This window comes from Cryptotermes secundus, unplaced genomic scaffold (assembly GCF_002891405.2).
Source record: "Cryptotermes secundus unplaced genomic scaffold, Csec_1.0 scaffold336, whole genome shotgun sequence".
NCBI lineage: Eukaryota > Metazoa > Arthropoda > Insecta > Blattodea > Kalotermitidae > Cryptotermes > Cryptotermes secundus.
In genome coordinates this window covers 165525-176210 of record NW_019720567.1, presented here as the reverse complement: position 1 = coordinate 176210, position 10686 = coordinate 165525, and the positions used below count along the sequence as shown (strand labels likewise).

Genomic DNA, 10686 nt, shown 5'->3' with positions numbered 1-10686 from the left:
CTAGCTCTTTCTAACGGACCCAACAGAATAGGTGTTCCCCTTTTCCTTCACCAGAGGACGGAAACAGATCCAGTTTCCGAAACGTCGTGTTTTTGTTATCTTAAAAACTAGGACGATGGATAAAGTCCAGAAACCCAATATATCAGTGTGTTATACACCATCGTCAGAATCCTATAGTAACTATTAAACCAGTATGTTCGAATTTCCCACCGGCGTATCGATACCTGAAGGATGTTGAAATCAGACTGCAGTAACTTCTTAATGATAACGTAACAGAAAGGTCAGTAACTTGTGATGACATATCCTGATTCAAGTTGGTCCTCTGGCAAAATTTTAGAAATACAGTGCTCGATATTTATATTTTCATAACAAAGTTCCTGCTAGTTCATTCGTGTTTCTTTTTATTTACACATTCACAGGCCTAGTTTATTTGTATGTTTAAATGTATCCATGGGGACGGCACGGGAAACAAGCCAGACTCTTTCTCCCCCACCCATCTGTTTTTTGTAAACAGAATCGTAGAAAATGGAAATATACCAAATATTAATACCAAAGGATCTTGGGCCCTGTCTGTGATGCTACCTGCATTTCATTATTGAGAACAACTCCGGTGCGATCAATACAGATATTTTAACGACCTAAAAGTAAGTTAATAAGCATGCCTTATGGCAGCATCTTTTGGAAAAATACCTGGCGGCGCTCATATTTATATGGGCATGAATGTGGAGGTGTATGTACATATGTACTGACGCGCTCATCACGTGAATCTGTTTCAGTGCAACAACACCGATAAAACTGTCACCTGCATGAAAACTGCATTAATAATAGCAAGTATGTTCTCATGTGGGTATCAGGCACAGAGCGTCGCAAGGAAGTCGAGAGGAAGGCCTATTCTATAATTCAGGATTTTCTCTGTTGTTTCGGAACCAAGAACCTCACCATCGTTGTCATGAATGTTCTTAAGCAAGACTCTCCAACATTTCCGGCATTTAAATTGCGAGGGTTACTGGTGAGCAAAATACAATTTGTATTTGGAGGGTATCTCTGATTATCTTCAGAATATCCAGTGATAGAGATAGAACATAAAGAGCCAAGATCACGGGAGTCTGTAGGATTCCTTCCAAGCGAGGGCAACCAACTTCCTCCGGGGGAGTTCAGTCTAAACATTGCGTTCAAATTTTAATTCTAAGCCGTTTAAGACTGTCTTTAATAGCCGGGATAGCTCAGTCGGTATAGCGACTGGCTACGAGCTGGACGATCGAAGGGTCGGAGTTCGAGTCCCGATAGTGTCAAGAAATTTTTCTTTTCATTGTCATCCAGACTGACTCTGGGGCTCACCCAGCCTCCTATCCAATGGGAGCCGGACGCTCCCTCCCCGGGGGTAAAGCGGCCGGGGCGTGAAGCTGACCACTCACCTCCAACTAGTGCCGAGGTCAAGAAAAGTGGCTGTATACATATACTCTCACATACCTTCATGGCGTAGTGCTTACTTAGTTAAAGCACAGTGATAGCTTTACTCTTACCTTAAGACTCTCTTCTCTGATTCCGCAGTAATCAGTAGAGTACTGAAAATAGAAGAGTTTTTTTTAATATTATTAACCTCTGTATTATTTGTCATATTTCCTTATTTCCTTAAATTTTTTCTTTCCAAAAATCCAGGAGGGGTGACAGATGTCAGGTTCGCCGCCCTCGCACCAATGTTGGCGCCCGTGGTTAAAACTCTGTTTAACCTTCCTTCGTCCTGCCACTGTGGTTCAGCGCCCATTTCCTGCACCAGAAATAAATACCATGGAACAACTCCGACATTTTAGTTCTACGAATAGCTTGCATATGCCAAAATTCGAGGGTATGCCCGCCGTGGAGGTAGGTGAGTAAACGTGTGGATGGATTGATGATTAGATAACTGGATTATGGACTGGGCGGATGCATGGAAGGGCGAACAAAATATTTGTCATGCGAGCATTTTAAAATCTGCAATATATCGAAGTAGGACACACATTGCGTTCAAGTACACCTGTACGGAACTCCACCGATACTTAGTAGAAGTTCTTCCACAGAAGATATGGCCATGTCTGCCTGTTACAGTTCGCGGCACATGAGCTTGTCAGATATGTCGTCATTCTGTTGGCAGTTACAGTTTTGCCTCAGAATCAATGGGACACAAGTAGTCGGATTTACGTCACTTTTCCTCTGACGAGTTTCCGCCATTCTCACGGCATCTTGTGTTTGAGGTAGCTTCATAATTAGCCCGATTCGCGCCTGGTGCGACGTTGCTAACTGGCCGGCCATTACGGGACCACCGTTAATTGCATTGTTCTTGCAATTGAGAAGCCCCTGGTTCGCAGGAGCTAAACTCATTTCGGGGTCTACACTGTTACGTGCAGACATTCCTCCAAGGTGAAAGAAAAATGTAAAGCTGTCCCTGTGTTTTTATTATTATTATTTAACTGCAAATGGGTTTTCACCCCGTGGCAGTGGTACTACAATATGACAACAGACAAATAACACACATAAACATGTTCAAATAAAACACAGCACAAAACCATTAGTAGAAAATCACACGAATATTAGTAGAAAAACACACAAACATTAACTAATTAATCATCATGCCATGAAGATGTATAGGGGAGTGGATGTGTGGATCCACATGTTCTCGATCTTGGCACTAGTTGGAAGTGAGTGGTTAGCTTCACGCCCCGACCGATTAAACCCTAGGGAAAGAACTCCCGGTGTTCATTTGTTAGGAGGCTGGGTGGGCCCCAGAACCCGTATGGACGACGTGAAAAGGAGGAAATATTTCCCCTACAGGGATTCGAAACCCAACCTCTTGGTTGTTCAACCCGTAACCAGCCGCTATACCGACATTCGTCAAAGACCACCACACAATTTTATACCCTCACCCTCCCCCCACCCCCCGGTCCCTGGGCAAACTGTAATATACGTACTTTATGTTACAAAATAATATTCCAGAATATTGTTCTTTATGTATGGAATTAAAATATTCGTAAAACACCAATGAAAGGCCCGTTGAACTCAACGGGAAATTAAGGGCATTAGTAATCGCATTTATTACAAGCCACCTAATTCCAGATAAAATCATTCTATAAAGTAAAAAAAAAAGTAAAGGTATCCCTGTAACAGGCCATGGAGGCCCATAGGGTTGTGAGATGTTGGAGTTCCCACATTTTCTAGACAATCGGCTCACAGATTGAGGTAAGGTTGTCAGCCTTATGTGCCCGCCTCCCTTTACCCCCAAGAATATTCCAAGAATGTTCCTGTTACTCGTTTCTGTTAGAGGCTGAGTCGACCCCAGGGCCATAGTGCGGCTGGAAGGATTAGGTAAATTGAAGAGCATCAATTGACTTCATCGGGATTCGATCCCGCGACCTTCCGGCTTGTAGCATAGTGCCTCAACAAACTACCGCATGCCCAAAATCATTTTATACTAAAAATAAATTATTATTTAGATAAAAGAGAAAATTCTAGAGACCTGAAAGAAATAATGAAGATTCGACTCATGCAAATCTAGACAATAGAATCGTTCCTTATCGCTAACAACTTATAAGCACAGTCTCCCTAATTCAGTAAATGTATGAAGAGTCTGAGCGTTGCGTAAAGAGAGCAGTTCCCTTCCCAAGAAGCAGTGGTGTCAGCCGCACCAATGAAGAAATTCACACTATTTTTCACGAATAGGTTTAAACTTACTTACCTCTAAACTTCAAAGGTGAAGAAATAATTTTCCTAGTAACGTTTGAAGTCATAGAAGATAAACTAATGTATTCTGTTTACTTTCTGAATGCTACCGCTGTGGTGAATCGTATCACATATACACCTCAATGCGACGTTATTGGTTTCTTGCTAAACGTGCTTGAAATCCCAATCAAGAAATAAAGCATTTATAAACATCTTGTCAAACCAAAGCTTTACATAAATATATTTAAATCCATTATGCACTTCCGTATATGCTTTCGTAAACTCGCAGTGCCAATAAACAGGAACACACTTATATTCTGCGTGACTGTTTTGAAAAGAAAGAATTTTAAATATTTTTAAAGTCGATGCTTCACTTTCTACGATAAAATACTAACACACTGAAACAACAGAGTGTTCGCTTGTTCCGTGGTCTACTTCTGTATGAAATGGAAAAAAAAACATATGGTAACAAAAACAGCGTAATTTTGCAGCTTTCGTAAGTTCAAACGCAATTCTTTGCATTTTACAGTCATCATGACAATGTCAGCATCCAAATGAATTGTAGTACATCTCGATAGGTACTTCAGTTCATTCGCAATTTCAACGTTTACACAATTAAATTCATAAATACAAGAATTTCAAGACGTAGGTGGGTGGACAGTATTAGGACGAATCTTAGAGAGAGAGAACTGGATAGTATGGATTGGATTGATCTGGCTCAGGATATGGACCAGTGCAGGGCTCTTTTAAACACGGTAATGACCCTTCTAGTTCCATAAAATGCTGGGAATTTCTTGAGTAGCTGCACAATTGGCTGCTTCTCAAGAAGGGCTCTGCTCCGTGAGTGAGTGAGACAGACTGATACCAGAATGTGTATTTGTTTACTAAATTCAGCAGAACGCATATAAATTTTAAAGATCGGCCACAACCCCAAACTGGTTTGGGGCTGCCATCAATCCCTCGTGAGACTGACTGAACATAACAAGAGTTCAGCTGATACGGGTGCCGGGTCACAGGGATGTTGAAGGTATAAAACTGCCGAGCAGTTGGCAAGACTGGGATCCGAATGTTCTTTAATAGGACTTGAACCAGCTTTAGACATCTCAGCAGGGTTTGCCAAGAAAGCTGTCAGGGACTGGACAAAAAGAGATCACATGAAGGACTGAGCGTCCTTATGCAATGAGTTTCCTATAAGAACCCTTTGTCAGAAAAGAAAAACTAAGGAATTTTGAAAACTAAACAAACCAGTTACAGTGGGTGACAGGACTATCTACAGGACACTGTCATATGAAGGGACGCCTTTTCAGAATGGGATTAACCAATAATCCCACTTGTAAAAAATGTCTTGAAAAAGACGAATCGACCTCACGTGTCCCGTGTGATTGTGAGGATATAGCTTACTTAGGATTTCGTCACGTGGGACACTACTCCACAGAACTAGGTGGCTACCAAGGAGCACGTTTAAGTAAGATATCAAACCTCATTCGAAATGTGGGATTGTTGAAGGGATGAATCAGAGAGGGATTCATAATACGTAGAACAAGATGGTTGCGGTGAGAGAGCCGGCCAGGACCCAACCCTTATTCACTCATTCATTCATTGAACCACCAACTTTTGGTTCACGACAGAAGTACGAGTGGTTTGTTTGCCTTACTTCAAAATGGCACTGAAGACCACCCAGCCACTTTCCGATGTGCAGGCCTCAGGAGGTTCTATCCCCAGGAATAGGAGGACGGGAAACTCTAGTTTTGTGTATTCTATTTATTTAGAACCTATTAATGGTTTATTGTACAATGATGTATGTATCTCAGACTGCATAGCGTCGAAAGCATGGACGCCAGCAGGGAGAGAGAAAGCCAGGCTTCAGAACCCAAACAGAATTTTTGTAGAAAATTGAAAATTAAAGAAGCAAATATACATAAATAAGTACCAAAGGTTCTAGAACACAGTTTCTTCCGATCTACGTATCAGACCCACAAATCTAGGGCCATCTAGAAAAATATTCTCACGCGGTTAGACGTAAATTTGTAAGCATATTTTCTGGCTACACCCCTTGGGAGAAATCTTGGCATTGCCTGATCCCTTCCTGCTTGAAAATGTTCCTGGCTGGCTGGCAAGGTCGAGCGGCAGGATGACTGCTGAATGAGAAACCGGAAATGGCTTGAAAGAAAATGACCAATGCCTGCTGTGGTATTGTTCCAGCATGTTCCTGGAGGAACCGAAATTAAAATTAAATTCGCTTAGTGGGGTGGTGGAGTCCAACTGTGTCCACTCGGCACTGCGGCCACTGATTGGCCTATTGTAGTCTGCCCCGGGTGATTATGATGATGGAGAATGAAGATTGACAGGGGAAACAGAAGTACTCGGAGAAACCCCGCCCCTGCGCCACTTTGTCCACCACAAATCCCACTTTACCAGACCCGGGCTCGAACCCGGGCCGCCGCGGTGGGAAGCCAGCGACTAACCGCTTGAGCTACGGCGCAGCCCTGGAGGAACTAAGAAAGACAACGACAAAACGCAGTCAGAATAGCCGCTATGATGGCCGAGATACGAAAAGGGTGCCTCCTGAATGCAAGCAAGGAGCGTTAATGATTCAGTTAAATTCTTCATTCATTTTCATGTAAAACATAAATGAAAACATGGAAACCGAGCGAACTGGAACGACTAGCGTGTTAACCGCATTACGGCGGTGAATGTACCTGTTTCTTATGGCCGCGATGTATTAGTGAAACAATTTCTGAATGTAAACACTGCCGTGACGAACCCTAGAGATCACGTCTCACCAAGTCAAAGTCGGGGGTACTTTACGACTGGAGGTTTACCGGCAATCACTTTATCTTGGCGCAAGCCCCTCGAGAAACACGACCAGAGAGCGTTTTCTTTTTTGGCAACTGAACCCCAGCGGCAGTAGTCCTTATGCAGCATCATCTCTGACGAGAGGACGGGGTTGTCTCTTAAGAAGAGACTTCGCTTCGCCTTTGGCAAGTGTACGTATCGCATATGTAGCATGTTACTGCAAATTGTTCCTTGTGCGCTACACACGTCCTCTGTCAGTCCACATGTCTAGCTTACTTATCTTATGCTTAGTCACTTGAACGGCCGTAAGCTTGACCGCAGCCAAGTTTAAGCCTCTTATATTTTCTGACTTCGTCTTGTCCTCCGATGCGAACAGGTTCATTCTCATGATTTTGAATGACGTCTGGTTATTCACAACTTTGAGGCTTCCTATATATAGTAACGGAAATCCTGCACAGGAAAAAAACAAAATGTTTGATTCGTACGTTCCATTGACCTCTGTGACGAGACGGAAAGATCTGAAGGAAAGTTGACGTCGAAAGTTCTTCTCTGGAGAGTGACGTATTGAAGAGCTTTCACTGGTGACGCAACTGAGAATGACAGACATATGCAATGTCCGCGGAGCACGTATAATTTGCTGTGGCTTTATGGCTAGAGAATCAGATTTCAGGACCCTGGAGGGCACTATCCATCTCGATTAATTCCATGGATATTACTACTGACCTAGTCAGTTGATACAGTGTTGTTATACATAAACTGAAAGGACTAGCTTCTGCATATTCTTTTTTTACGATGGTGCATAATAGTTTCCATCGTCTGAAGACGGAATTACAACCATTTTCCACTGAATGGGTTGGCAAAACGGCTATCCCCTAGATATGTATTCACGAGGCGTTCGGTTCGAATCTCGGTCGAGACACCAACTATGGTTCTTCGTGACTTTCCTCAGTACCTCTAGGCAAATTCCGGATTATGCTTTCTAGTAGACCAAAACCGCTTTCTCCGAGATAGTTTCTGATATACAATTCATATATCATTTTATCCTTCGACGCCGTATTGTCTGGCTAATGACAGATTCATAAAATAGCCCCCCCCCCAAATAAAACAATCTGTGAAACTTAAAACTTTAAGAATGGATCTACACAATGAAGATGGTCGAGTATACAGTGTGTCCCAGGAGGAAGGGTCAATATTCTGGGAGGTCACAGTATCGGCCATTCTAAGCGGAAAAGTGTATGTGCACATGTGTGCTATTCCGAACGGTTTCCGAGACAGAGCTATTTCACTGTACAGTTCCAAAACTGTTGATAAGAAAGAGATATTACGTACTGCTTCTAATATCAGTATTTACTGTTCAAGTGACAAAGTTGGTACAGTTTACCTAGTGTAATACATTTTCCAGAATTCCGCCGTCAGCATCAATGCACTTTGCAACTTGTCATGGTGTGTACAGAGTACTGTACAGTGAAATAGCTCCGTCTCGGAAACTGTTCGAAAAGGATACGTTTATACACGTACATACACTTCTGGGTTAAAATGGCCGATATTATGACCTCCAAGAATGCTGACCTTTCCTCCTGGGACATTCTGTATAAAAAAAAAAACTACTATGCAATTTTGTTTTTAATAAAGGGCGGAGAATTTCTTGACTAGCCAAGCGACTGGACTGTGTTGCTTGGAAGTGGACAACGTAATATTCTTTTCCACCAGAATGGCATGATCAAATTATCCTCAAACTCCGCTATGGAGGCACATGCACAGCCGCTAAAATCGAGAAACTTCTGGGGCCTGGAGGGGAAGAAAGTCTTTTTTTATTGCTAGTGGGATGGGACTGAGTCCCTTGTACTGCGGCCACTTCTGGCCTATTGTACCAGCCCCAGATGATAGGTGAGGGTGATTGTGGAGCAATTGGTGGAATGAAGATTGGCGGGGGAGACCGAAGTACTCGGAGGAAACCTGCCCCAGCGCCACGTTATCCACCACAAATCCCACTTGACCAGACCAGGGATCGAACCCGGGCCGCCGCGGTTGGAAACCAGCGACTAACAGCTTGAGCTATTGCACCGCCCTGGGAAAGAAAGTAAATGAACAAGATTTTTTAACTTTACTTATTTCGCGCAAATATTATGTACGGATTCTATTTTAAGATTACTTTCTTTATCTCTCAAAAGCAAAATGAGGTATATGAGATCACTTTGCTGTCTGTGTGTCCCATGCATTTTTTTTTTTTTTTAGTTTTCTGAGCGGTCCTTGTCATATCAACTTTAAGTAGGATGTTACCGTATTTACGCATGTATAGGCCGCGTGCGTGTATAGGCCGCAGCACAATTTTCAGACAGAAATTATAGAAAAAATAATTTTCTTGGAATATTATTTCAGGAGTAGAACACCCTGTATTACTAATTATGAATATAATTTTTTTTAAATGAAGTGTGATTTCGAATATTTCGAATATAAGCCGCACCCCAGTTTTCCTCTTGAATTTTTGGCAAAAATTGTGCGGCCTATACATGCGTAAATACGGTAGTTCCTCCAAGAACTTCTTGTTTATTTATATTTTATCTTTGATAGACGTGATTAAACAATAATAATTATTATTATTTGAGATGCGCAGATCATGATGTAATGTGATATTTTCTGCCACTCATAGGAGTGTTTCTTCCAGTTCGAATGATGGCATGAAGAGTCCAGTCTTCAAATGTACCGCGGTCAGCAACAGATGTCTACGTGCTCCATAAAATGGAAAAGTTTGAGAACCGTCAGTGTAAGCAAAAGGTCGCTTTGAAAATGTTTCACCTAAGAAAAGAGAAATGGCGTAAAATCACTGCACATACATGACTGACCTTGACTAAGCTTTCTTGGAAATGATATCGACTGCTGTTCGCCAGGTCACCTTTGGTTTCTGACTGCCGAGCACCAACAGAGAACGACAGACAGGAGAAGTCAAGTACGACGACGAAGCCGGCCGCCTTTTACCACCAGGAACATTCCCGGTTCACATTTATGTTGGGGCACGCGGTACCGCAGTTGGTTGAGACACTGTGCTACAAGCCGGAAGGTCGAGGGTTCGTTTTCCGATGAGGTGGATTTTATCAATTGACCTAATCCTTCCAGCTGCACTATAGCCCTGGGTCCGACTCAGCCTCTAACAGAAATGAGTACCAGGAATCTTCCTGGCGGGTAAATGGCGGCCGGTGCCGCCAAGGTTGACAACCTTACCGCCATCTGTGAGCCGACTGACGTGAGAAAATGTGGGAGCCTCGACGTCTGACAACCTTATGGGCATTCACGACCTTTTAGAGGGATATCTTTTTTTTTTATTCATTTCTGTTAGAGGCTAAGTCGACCCCTAACCCGCAGTGCAGCTGGGAGAATTAGGTCGAGTGCAAAATCTAGTGATCTCATCAGGAATCGAACCCGCGACCTTCTGGCCTATAACATAGTGCCTCAGCCAACTAGTCTACCGCGTTCAGAATTGAAGGTTTAAAGAAAACTGGAATGAAACCTATTAAATATGGCTGCTTTCTCCACCCTCTTTACATGACTAATAATGGTGCAACAGTGAGCGAGCGTGTGTCAGTTAGTGAGGAGTCTCTGGCCAGGCCAGTTCACGTAACTAGCACAGGAGGTGTCCATGTATTTTTCCATGTTTCTTGTCCTTCATTCTCGTGTTTGTGCAGCCGATTAGCAGGCTCATAAGACTGAGTCAGATGCAAATAAACAATGCGTTCAATTTCCATGTTATTTCGTAAGATCCAGAGCCTGAAGAGCCAGATAAGTGAATTTACTTTATTCCTTGTCAATATTTAATGCCATTACTTCAAATTTCCCATAAAACTATAACATCCGTATTGACCCGCTAATTAAAGAATTAAAACCTACAGGGATTTCACCGAGCAGTTGAAAAGTAGGTCTCCATATATTTCCCTAATTTTATATTTTTGAAACCAGAAATTAATCTAAGCAATGCGAGAACTGAGGCACTCAGTTCAATGTTTACGAAGAGTAATATTGTGTGGAATGTGACGCAGTGTAGTCTGACAGAAAATCGTGTTTGAATAACCTCCCCATAGAGTCTACATATCGGGATAGATCAGTCTGTATAGCGACGGGCTGGACGGCCCAGGAACGAATCCCAGCAGGGGTAAGATTTTTCTTTACTCCACAGCGTCCAGACCGGTTTTTGGGACCACCCAA

The 10686-nt window shown here is 42.7% G+C and overlaps 1 protein-coding gene across 1 annotated transcript in view; it reads right to left on the bottom strand.

Moving 5' to 3' along the window:
- LOC111868966 overlaps window positions 1-9507 on the bottom strand; it is a 43215-nt gene extending 33708 nt beyond the window's left edge. The window contains exon 1 of the mRNA XM_033753278.1: window positions 9333-9507. The gene's annotated coding sequence lies outside the window, so the exon portion shown is untranslated. The remainder of the gene's footprint in view (window positions 1-9332) is intronic.
- Window positions 9508-10686: the final 1179 nt, after the last annotated feature.